Source organism: Macaca nemestrina, chromosome 18 (assembly GCF_043159975.1).
Source record: "Macaca nemestrina isolate mMacNem1 chromosome 18, mMacNem.hap1, whole genome shotgun sequence".
In the NCBI taxonomy this organism is placed as follows: Eukaryota; Metazoa; Chordata; class Mammalia; order Primates; family Cercopithecidae; genus Macaca; species Macaca nemestrina.
Genome location: NC_092142.1, coordinates 71,480,159 through 71,492,075, shown reverse-complemented (window position 1 = coordinate 71,492,075; position 11,917 = coordinate 71,480,159). Strand labels below are relative to the sequence as shown.

Here is an 11,917-nt window from a genome sequence, read left to right as displayed (position 1 = left end):
AGCTCATTCATCATTCACTCATTTATTTATTGTGATTGGGATACTTAGATAGCAATTATTATTGTTTAACTTCGGTCAAGGAAACATTTTAATTTCATTTAAAAACTTAGTTTCCAAGTAGACAGAAAATGGAATATTATCATCCAACAAGCAAGTTTTTATACTATGTTTTGTAAGAAGATAACCTAGAATACACACTGGCTTTTATATTTAACAGTAATTCTTGATCAGTTTAGACTGAGGGATACAAGTATGGCTTTATTATGTCACTTTAAAGCTGACTTAATTTGACATTTTCAACAGAAAAGTAGCTAACAGGTAAAGTTTGCCTCCAGTGAAATTTCTTGGATGCATTATTAAGTTATTATGTAATGCTGGGCAGCTTGTTCCATCTCCTTGAATTCCAAATAAAATGAGATCATAATAATGCTATTCTTTTTTTTTTTTTTTTTTTTGAGATGGAGTCTCGCTCTGTAGCCCAGGCTGGAGTGCAGTGGCCGGATCTCAGCTCACTGCAAGCTCCGCCTCCCGGGTTCACGCCATTCTCCGACCTCAGCCTCCCAAGTAGCTGGGACTACAGGCGCTGCCACCTCGCCCGGCTATTTTTTGTATTTCTTAGTAGAGACGGGGTTTCACCGTGTTAGCCAGGATGGTCTCGATCTCCTGACCTCGTGATCCGCCCATCTCGGCCTCCCAAAGTGCTGGGATTACAGGCTTGAGCCACCGCGCCCGGCCTAATAATGCTATTCTTATAACTTTCCTGTGCTCTAAAAGTCTCAGAGATGTTGTGACTCAGGGTTACAACCAAATAATGAAAAAATTATTAAATAAAGAATTAGTTTAAGTTAGGCATAGTGGCTGGCACCTATAGTCCCAGCTACTCAAGAGGCTGAGATGGTATGATGACTTAAGCCCAGGTGTTTGAGGCCAGCTTGGGCCACATAGTGAAACCCTTGTCTCTTTAAAAAAAGAATTAATTTATTTTTCCTCTGCTTTCACCTAAACTTATTCTACATCTAGAAGACCTTTTAATTAACCATATATATTTTTTTAGCTTCACTTTTTTCTACTTTCTCAATCTACTCAGTTATGTCATCATTTTGCCACTTCAAGTATTTAACTTTCCACTTGAAATATCTTCCTAATCCATTTTATATTTGTTGTCTTCTACAGTGACCTTGTTAGCACTCTATATTCCAACAGTAAAGGTAGGAGGATTTTAAGAACCTCATGTTAAATTTTTTAAAATTAAGGTATAATTCACAGACCATGAAACTCATGCTTTTAAAGTGTACAATTTAGTGGGTTTTGGTACATTCACAAGGTTGACAACATCACTACTATCTAATTCCAGAATACTTTCATCACCCCAAAAGAAATCCCATACCCAGTAGCAGTAACTCCCCATTCTTCCTTCCCCCAGCTCCTGGCAACCATAAATCTACTTTCTGTCTGTATGGATTTGCCTATTCTGGACATTTTATATAAATGTGATTGATCATACAATATGGGACCTCTTGTATCTGGCTTTTGTCACTTAATAGGTTTTCAAGGTTCATTCGTGTTGTTGCATACATCAGTACTTAATTCCTTTTTATGGCTGAATTATATTCTGTTGTATGAATATACCACATTTTATTTATCCATTCATTAGTGGAACGATATTTGGCTTGGGTCTACTTTTTGATTATGATGAATAATGCTACTACGAACATTTGTGTACAGTTTTTGTGAAAACATATGTCTTTAAATTATGTATGCACATGGGTACATACATATATCTAAGAGTGGAATTGCTTGGTCAAATGATGGTAACTCTATGTTCAACTTTTTTTTTTTTTTTTTGAGATGGAGTCTTGCTGTGTGCCCAGGCTGGAGTGCAGTGGCCCCATCTTGGCTCACTGCAAGCTCCGCCTCCTGGGTTCATGCTATTCTCCTGCTTCTGCCTCCCAGTAGGTGGGACTACAAGCGCCCGCCACCACGCCCAGCTAATTTTTTGTATTTTTAGTAGAGATGGGGTTTCACCATCTTGGCCAGGCTGGTCTTGAACTCCTGACCTTGTGATCCACCCTCCTCAGCCTCCCAAAGTGCTGGGATTACAGGCGTGAGCCACTGCACCCAGCCGAAAATCTGATATTTTAAAGGATAATGTTTAAACTTTTGTGTTTATATTTAGAATCTAGAGTTACAAGTTTTCATGCCTTTGAGTTCATCTAAGGAAAAATTAAATTTTCTAGATGATTACAATGATGATAAATGGGAAAACAACCTGATTTAGAAAACTTTTTTGATCTTATATATGAACCCAAATCACAGTAATAACTGTGATTTAATGCATTTTATTTTCACGTATTGATAAACTCCATATACACAAATTGAAAGTAAAACAGGGATGGAAATTATTACGGAAACATGGATATATATATTAAGTATATAATCAGGCCAAGTGAGGTGGCTCATGCCTTTGGGAGGCTGAGGTGAGAGAATCACTTGAGGCCAGGAGTTTGAGACCAGTCTGGGCAACATAGTGAGATCCTGTCTTTACAAAAATGTTTTTAAAAAATTAGCCAGGCATGGTGGCTGCACCTGTAGTCTAAGCTACTTAGGAGGATGAGAAGGGAACCCAGGAGTTGGAGGCTGCAGGGAACTGTGATCGTACCCTTGCCCTCCAGCCTGGGTGACAGAGTGAAACTATGTCTTAAAATAAAAAGTAAATAAATGAAAAGAAAATATATGATGTTGAGTGTCAAAGTCTGGGTTCAAGATCTGATCCTGGCATTTATAGCTGTTGACCTTAGATTGGTCAACTTTAAGCTTCACTTTCCTCCTATAAAAACTGATCATGGCCGGGTGCGGTGGCTCACACCTATTGTAATCCCAGCACTTTGGGAGGCTGAGGTGTGTGGATCACTTGAGATCAGGAGTCCAAGACCAACCTGGCCAACATGGTGAAACGCTGCCTGTACCAAAAATACAAAAATTAGCCGGGTGTGGTGGCCCATGCCTGTAATCCCAGCTACCTGGAAGGCTAAGGCAGGAAAATCACTTAAACCTGGGAGGTGGAGGTTGCAGTGATCTGAGATGGTGCTATTGCATTGCAGCCTAGGAGACAGAGTGAGACTCTGTCTCAAAAAAAAGAACAAAAAAAAAAACCCCCCCAAAAACCTGACCTGATAATGCCAGCCTGGGCAGCATGGCAAAACCCCATCTCTACAAAAGAAATACAAGAAATTACCCAGGTGTGGTTGCATGGCATGCGCCTGTAGTCCCAGCTACTCAGGAGGCTGATGTGGGAGGATCACCTGGGCCCGACATCATGGCTGCAGTGAGCTATGATTGCACCACTGCACTTCACGCTGCACAACAGAGTGAGACCCTGTCTCAGGCAAAGCAGAAGAATAACAAAAACAAAAAAATGATTTTTGACCTGCAGCTGCTTCACAGAAATGTCAGCCTGAAATTGAGATAATGTGCTTATAAGTGCTTTGTAAACTGTAAAATGCCACAAAGATAAGTTAATATTTGTATATAGCCCTAATTAGTTATATTGATAAGTTCTCTGAAGACTTGTTTCATAGGTTCTTTAACAAGTGATCTTGATTTTTTTTTTTCCCTAGGTTTTAGGAAGATGTCCAGAGCAGTTCCTATATCATTGTATATTCTTTTTAAAAAAATTTTTTTTTTCTTTTTTTCTTTCATTGTATACTCTTTAGTCTGAATGTTAATAGTTAAAGGAAATAACTCTATTCCCATCATCTTTCCCTTCTTTCTCTTACAGAATGTGTAGTACTTTTATTGCAGGTCAGCAAACTTTTTTCCATTGCTTTTTTTTTTTTTTCCAGACAGGATCTCACTCTGTCTCCCAGGCTGGAGTGCAGTGGCACAATCTCGGCTCACTGCAGCCTCCTCTGCCTCCCAGGTTCAAGCGATTCTCCTCCCTCAGCCTCCTGAGTAGCTGGGATTACAGTGCACCACCACACCTGGCTAATTTTTGTATTTTTTTTAATAGAGACAGATTTTCACAATGTTGGCCAGGCTGGTCTCAAACTCCTGACCTCAAGTGATCCCACTGCCTTGCCCTCCCAAAGTGCTGGGATTACAGGTGAGCAAACTTTTTCTATAAAGGACCACATAGTAAATATTTTGGGATTTGTGGGCAACATAAAGTCACTGTCAGATATTCATGCTCCTCCCCTTGCTGCTTTTAAACCTTTTAACAATATAAAAATCATTCTTAGCTGGAGAGGCTGTATACAAAACAGGCTGGCTGATTAGGGCTTGCAGGCCTGTTATAGATTCTTATTTTATTGGGCTCCAACACTGTATCTGGTTTTAGTTACAGCTACTAGTTATAGTCATTTACACAAAAAAAGTACCTGGTTAGTTACCAAAGAAATGTTATGTGTTAACATTTGTCCCAACAGCAAAACAGGATTTTCAAGGGAAACAGTGTTTGTTTTTGAGTATGTTTAGCTTCTGAATGAAACTTGTCTGTTCAGCCAGGGACAGAGATAATGTTGTGTTTTTTTATTCCCTCAGAGATACTGTTTCGAATAATTGGCTGCTTGATGTATTACAGAATCTAAATAGACAGGTAGGTTTTGTTAAAGCCCAGGACACAGGTGGTGATCGCTAAATCTTCACAACCCCTGAGTGGAAAGCAACTTTTCTAAACGAAGAAAGGAATCATGGCGGCTGGGCGCGGTGGCTCACGCCCGTAATCTTAGCACCCTGGGAGGCTGAAGCGGGTGGATCAGTTGAGGTCAGGAGTTCGAAACCAGCCTGGCCAACATGGTGAAACCTCATCGCTACTAAAAATACAAAAAATCGGCCGAGCGCAGTGGCTCACACCTTTAATCTCAGCACTTTAGGAAGCTGAGGCGGGCGGATCACGAAGTCAGGGGTTTGAGACTAGCCTGACCAACAGTGTGAAACCTCATCTCTACTAAAAATAGCGGGGCGTGGTGGTGCAGGCCTGTAGCAGCTACTCAGGAGCCTGAGGCAGCAGAATCGCTTGAACCCGGGAGGCAGAGCTTCCAGTGAGCGAGATTGAGCCACTGCACTCCACCTTGGGCGACTGAGCGAGACTCCATTTCAAAAAAAAAAAAAAAAAAATTAGCTGGACGTGGTGGTGGATGTCTGTAATCCCAGCTAGTTGGTACTTGGAAGGCTGAGACAGGAGAATCTCTTGAACCTGGGAGGCGGAGGTTGCAGTGAGCTGAGATAGCGCCATTGCACTCCAGTCTGGGCAACAAAGAGCGAAACTCCGTCTCAAAAAAAAAAAAAAAAAGATATATGTCACTTTTAGTTAGGTGGGGCTCAATGATACTTTCAGCTTACCTTTTTTTAGTCTTTGAGATGGAGTCTCGCTCTGTCACCCAGGCTGGAGTGCAGGGGCACGATCTCGGTTCACTGCAAGCTCCGCCTCCCGGGTTCACTCCGTTCTCCTGCCTCAGCCTCCCTAGTAGCTGGGACTACAGCCTGCCACCACGCCCAGCTAATTTTTTGTATTTGTAGTAGAGACGGGGTTTCACCATGTTAACCAGGATGATCTCTATCTCCTGACCTCATGATCCACCCACCTTGGCCTTCCAAAGTGCTGGGATTACAGGTGTGAGCCACTGCGCCCAGCCAAAAAAAATTTTTTTTTGAGACAGTCTTTCTCTGTTGCCCAGGCTGGAATGCAGTGGTACGCTTGGCTAACTGCAACCTCCGCCTCCCTGGTTCAAGCGATTCTCTTGCCTCTGCCTCCCAATTAGCTGGAATTACGGGCATGAGTCACCACGCCGGCTTTTTTTTTTTTTTTTTTTTTTTTGAGACAGAGTCTTGCTCTGTCACCCAGGCTGAAGTGCAATGGCATGATCTTGGCACACTGAAACCTCTGCCTCCTGGGTTCAAGCGATTCTCCTGCTTCAGCCTCCAAGTAGCTGGGATTATGGGCGCCCGCCACCACGCCCTGCTAATTTTTTATATTTTTAGTAGAGACAGGGTTTCACCATGTTGGCCAGGTTGGTTATGAACTCCTAACCTCAAGTGATTCACCCACCTCGGCCTCCCAAAGTGCTGGGATTACAGCTATGAGCCACAGTGCCCAGCCTTTTTTTTTTTTTCTTTCTTTAGATGGAGTCTGGCTCTGTCACCCAGGCTGGAGTGCAGTGGCGCAATCTTGGCTCACTGCAATCTCTACCTCCTGGGTTCACGCCATTCTCCTGCCTCAGCCTCCTGAGTAGCTGGGACTATAGGCACCAGCCACAATGCCCAGCTAATTTTTTTGTTGTTGTTGTATTTTTAGTAGAGACGGGGTTTCACTGTGTTAGCCAGGGTCGTCTCCATCTCCTGACCTCATGATCTTCCCGGCTTGGCCTCCCAAAGTGCTAGAATTACAGGCCTGAGCCACCGCATCCAGCCAATTTTTTGTATTTTTAGTAGAGATGAGGTTTCACCATGTGGCCAGGCTGCTCTCGAACTCCTGACCTCAGATGATTCCCCCACCTTGGCCTCCCAAAGTGCTAGGATTACAGGCGTGAGCCACCACGCCTGGTCCACTTTTGTTTTTCTTTTCTTTTTTTTTTTTTTTTGAGACAGGGTCTCACAGGCTGGAGTGCAGTGGCAGAATCTCAGATAACTGAAAGCTTCGCCTCCCAGGTTCAAGCGATTTTCCTGCCTCAGCCTCCCAAGTAGCTGGGATTACACGTGTGTTGCCACCACATCCAGCAAATTTTTGTATTTTTAGTAGAGACAGTTTCACCATGTTGGCCAGGCTGGTCTCGAACTTCTTACCTCAGGTAATCCACCCGCCTCGGCCTCCCAAAGTGCTGAGATTACAGGCATAAGCCACCACGCCCAGCCAAAAATATCCGCACTTTTTTTTTTTTTGAGACGAGTCTTGCTCTATGGCGCAGGCTAGATTGCAATGGCGAGATCTCGGCTCACTGCAACCTCCGCCTCCTGGGTTCAAGCGATTCTCCTGCCTCAGCCTCTGGAGTAGCTGGGATTAACAGGTGTTTGCCAACACGCCCAGCTAATTTTTTTTTTTTTTTGTATTTTTTTTCAGTAAAGACGAGGTTTCGCCATGTTGGCCAGGCTAGTCTTGAACTCCTGACCCCAGGTGATCCACCTGCCTCAGCCTCCCCTAGTGCTGGGATTACAGGCGTGTGCCACCGCGCCCGGCATGGAACCTGGTTTTATCTTGAAATGTTGCAAATGGTTATAAAGATACAGTATTTCCAAATACATATCAACATCTTATGGTAACGGCTAGCTCCTACTTGTCATATGACTGCCCCGGTTCAAGAGTCAGATGCAGCCTCTACAGCAGGAAGCAAATGACTTCCTTCTAGAGGCTCATTTCTTTTTCTTCCCCCCACACTTTTTTTTTTTTTTTTTTTTTTGAGACGGAGTTTCGCTCTTCTTGCCCAGTCTGGAGTGCAATCACGCGATCTCGACTCATTGTAACCTCCGCCTCCCGGGTTCAAGTGATTCTCCTGCCTCAGCCTTCGCAGTAGCTGAGATTACAGGTATGCGGCCACCACGGCTAATTTTGTATTTTTAGTAGAGACGGGGTGTCTCCATGTTGGCCAGGCTGGTCTCGAACTCCCGACCTCAGGTGATACACCTGCCTCGGCCTTCCAAAATGCTGAGATTACAGGCGTGAGCTACCGCACCTGGCCTTTTTTTTTTTTTTTTTTTTTTCTGTAGCCCAGACTAGAGCACTGTGACGTGATCACGGTTTACTGCAGCATCGAACTTCTGGGCTCAAGCGATCTTCCTGCCTCAGCCTCCCGAGTAGCTGGGACCACAGGTGCGCATTGCTGCTTCCCTAATTTTTAACTTTTTTTTTTTTTTTTTTTTTTAAAGCAATGGGGTCTCACCACGGTGCCCTGGCTGGTCTGCAACTTCCGGGCTCAAGAGATCCTCCCGCCCCGCCTCTCAAAGTGCTGGGAAGGCCCCTTCCAAACTTAAGTAGAGATAAGTTGAAAGGTAACCAAAGAAAAAGTTTTCTTTGAATACCGAGATAAATTAGGGAAATCACCAGAGAATGTGGTGCTGGGGGAACACTACTAAATTACACCACACAGACCGGAGCGATGCTGGTTGAAAGGGCAACCGGACGGCTTAAAAGCGGGGCAGGGGAACGCGAAAAGCCAGTAGAGGGACTCGGAGGCTCTGGGTGAAGAGTCAGGGATACGCAAGCTTCAAAACCCGCCCGGCCGCTCCACCCAGGGCGAAAGTCCAGCGAAGGGCGGCAACAAATCTCAGGGAGCAACTCCCGGCGTCACAGAGGCAGTACTGGGAGCAGGTTATGGAAGAATCCGGAACCAAGGCACTGGGCGCGGTGAGGCCATAAGCGCAGAGTCCGAGAACCAGCAGCCATTGCCGGCCTCACCTCGCCCAGAGCGAAATTAAGGGCACGCCCCAACAGCTGACTCAGTCGGCTTGTCGCGTCTGCCATCGTCTCCCGTGCCTCCGCCACGGGAAGTAGTCCCCAGCCGCGCCAACTCCAAAGGAAACCGAGGGAAGGTGCCCCGAGTCAGCGCGTGGGTCCCGGCAGCGGCGATCGCGCAGCCAATCCCTAGAAAGGAGGGCGCGGCTATCTCGGCCCCGTGGATCCCTCCGCTCGTGCTTGCTGCTCTCAGGCCGAGGAGCCGCCATTTTGGATGCTGAACCCAGATTCTGAAGTCGGTGTTTGCTGCATTCACGGCAGGATTCGGTTAGGTGAGTGTGGCATCCTCGGCGTCAGAGGTCTCCTCTTCCTCTTCCCTTTGCGCTCCGGATTTAGCGGTCTCTAGCGCTAGGGCCCGGGATTCAAACGACTTCGGAGGGGGCAGCTGAGGAGAAAGGGAAGGATCGTGGGAGTGGGGGTCAGACCGGGGGTCAGGCCCTCGAGAGCCCGCGGCGTAGGAGGCTGCCCATGCCTGGGTGGGTGGGCGTGGCAGGACCGCGAGCGGCTCGGAGGCCGCTAGTCCTGGATACCCGAAGCCGCTTAACTTTCCGTAGTACTCTTGCCCCGAGGTGTATCTTCCCTGGGGCGGAAACACCGCGGCCTCGGCGAGGGCTCCTCGGCGACACCCCTACCCCGTCTTTTCTGGCCTGGAGAGACTTCGGGAAGGTCGGGGCCGCCAGTGCTGCGAGAGGCAGATGCCCCTGAATCCCGGACGCTTCCAGTGGGCGGGGTGGCTTCCTGGGCTTGTTCCTGGGCTGGGGGGCCGGACTTGGGTCCACTTTGGCCAGAGAAAATTACATTTTCTTTCATTGAAGCAAGGAGCGGCATCTGCCCGCTTTCTCGGATCCCTGCTTGTGTGGTGAGAGATCTTGGGAGGATCCTTGCGCCTCTCCTGTTTGTTTTTGTCGGCGCTCCTCTTTCGGGGTGCTGGAGGTGAGCTCTTGGAACTCAACAGCGTAAACTTTGAGGAGGGTCGGGACTCAGGAGCTGTAGGTTTAATTACAAAAGACACAGTAGCTTCACTCTCTGTCGTAGTAAACTTAAAGTCTGGTCTTAAACAGATCTTTAGGGGAAACTTGAATTTTAAAATTATATGTAATATTTTAACTATTATGGAAAATTTCAAGCAGACAGGAGTACAGTGAATCCTCATCCAGCTTCAAACACGATCAACTCTTGCCTAATCTTGTTTTATCTATACCCCTCCTATGTCTGTATTTTCTAATTTAACAATATAATAGTTGAAATATATATGTATATATTTCCCTTTCCTTTCCCAGTAGAAGCCTTTTGGCTTTTGTACCTACAAGTCAATAGTTTGTGGGAAATTTGCTTCCTAAGAACTTCTGGGATAGGAGGACTTGATAATAGTCATTAGAAGATAAAAGTGGCCAGATGTGGTGGCTCAGCCCTGTAATCCCAGCACTTGGGGAGGGCTAGATGGGAGGATCACTTGAGCTTAGGAGTTGGAGACCAGCGTGGGCAACATAGCAAAACCCCTACAAAAGTAAAAAGCCAGGCGTTGAGGCCCGGATCTATAGTTTGGGAGGCTGAGGTAGGAGGATTGCTTGAGCCTGCGAGGTGGAGGCTACAATGAGTCGGTAATTGCGCCGTTGCATTCCAGTCTGGAGGACAGAGTGAGACCTTGTCTTTAAAAAAAAAAAAAAAAGAAAGAAATTAAAACACTTCCTTTGTTTTGTTTTGTTTTGTTTTGTTTTGTTTTGGAGACGGGGGGGTTCTCACTTTATTTCCCAGGCTGGAGTGCAGCAGTGCACTCCCTGCAGCCTTGACCTCCAGGACTCAAGTGATCCTCCCGCCTCAGTCTCGGGAGTAGTAGCTGACACTACAGGCCCACACCTGGCTTTTTTTTTTTTTTTTTTTTTTTTTGGGTCGAGGTGGGGAGGGGAGAGATGGAGTTTATTTTTTTTATTTTTTTTTTTTATGTTTTTGAGACTGAGTCTCGCTCAATCTCCCAGGCTGGAGTGCAGTGGCGCGATCTGGGCTCACTGCAAGTTCTGCCTCCCGGGTTCACACCATTCTCCTGCCTTAGCCTCCTGAGTAGCTGGGACTATAGGCGCCCACCACCACGCCCGGCTAATTTTTTGTATTTTTAGTAGAGACGGGGTTTCACCGTGTTAGCCAGGATGGTCTCGATCTCCTGACCTCGTGATCCACCCTCCTCAGCCTCCCAAAGTGCTGGGATTGCAGGCGTGAGCTACCGCGCCCGGCCAAGATGGAGTTTCTTAATGTTGCCCAGGCTGGTCTTGAACTCATGGGCTCAAGTGATCCTCCCAAAATGCTGGGATTAGAAGTATTTTGAATCTCCAGTGTTAGTGTTACATTTTAAAGTCATCCAGTTTTGTATATCTTATTTTTAAAATAGTGTTATTATTTTGTCCAAATAATTTTTCATTCTCCCTCTTTGTTCCTATGTCACTGACTTTTAAATTATTAGGAGCTCCAGAATCTCTGTCTCTAGCTTTTTTGATTTAAGCTCTGGTTCTCATAAAATCAGAATGAAGTCCCAGGGTTTTACAATAAAACTAGAAAAAAGAAAGAGTAGTACAATTAGTCATTCCAAATTCAGGAAAAGTAATATGCCCATGAATACTTATTTCAGCATTGTTTATATGGTACACATATCAAAAGTTTGGAGAATTGATAAGAAAATTATTACTGAGTGGAGGCCGGGCGCGGTGGCTCACGCCTGTAATCCCAGCATTTTGGGAGGCTGAGGTGGGTGGATCACTTGAGGTCAGGAGTTTGAGACCAGTCTGGCCAACATGGTGAAACCCAGTCTCTACTAAAAATACAAAAATTAGCCTGGAGTGTTGGTGTGGCCTGTAGTCCCAGCTACTCCAGAGGCTGAGGCAGGAGAATTGCTTGCTCGAACCGGAAAGGCAGAAGTTGCAGTGAGCTGAGATCATGCCACTGCTCTCCAGCTTGGGCGACAGAGTGAGAATCCGGCTCAAAAAAAAAAAAAAAGGAAGAAAATTATTCCTGAATGTAATATTAGACAGCGTATACTACAGAGTTTTAGACTGTAACAAGATACGATGAGGATTCTATATTGCTCGGTCCATGAGTATAGCTTTGTAAAAATATGCCTTAAGAAACACTCTTGGCCAGGCACCGTGGCCCACGCCTGCAGTCCCAGCACTTTGGGAGGCTGAGGCAGGCGGATCATTTGAGGTAAGGAGTTCGAGACCAACCTGGCCAACATGGTAAAACCCCTTCTCTACTAAAAATACAAAAAAATTAGTCAGGTGTAGTGGTGGGCACCTGTAATCCCAGCTACTTGGGAAGTCAAGGCAGGGGAATCATTTGAACCCGGGAAGTGGAGGTTGCAGTGTGCCAAGATTGTGCCATTGCACTCCTGCCTGGGTGACAGGGCGAGACTCACTCTCTCTCAAAAAAAAAAAAAAAAAAAAAAAACTCTTGGGGCGGGGCACTGTGGCTCATGCCTGTAATCCC

General features: G+C 45.8%; 1 protein-coding gene and 1 long non-coding RNA gene across 3 annotated transcripts in view; both read left to right on the top strand.

The window, feature by feature from the left end:
- Positions 1-450: 450 nt before the first annotated feature.
- Positions 451-7,847, top strand: LOC139359909 (uncharacterized). 2 transcript variants are annotated; one of them, XR_011616565.1, is made up of 4 exons: positions 451-4,102; positions 4,540-4,594; positions 7,395-7,517; positions 7,699-7,847. It is a non-coding gene; the product is annotated as an uncharacterized lncRNA (long non-coding RNA). The 2 variants fall into 2 exon arrangements; XR_011616564.1 differs by lacking the exon at positions 7,699-7,847 and having other exon boundaries at positions 7,395-7,685.
- A 73-nt stretch (positions 7,848-7,920) lies between these two features.
- The window catches only part of LOC105491319 (IST1 factor associated with ESCRT-III), a 34,657-nt gene continuing 30,660 nt past the window's right edge, over positions 7,921-11,917 (top strand). Inside the window, exon 1 of the mRNA XM_011757632.3 lies at positions 7,921-8,715. The gene's annotated coding sequence lies outside the window, so the exon portion shown is untranslated. The remainder of the gene's footprint in view (positions 8,716-11,917) is intronic.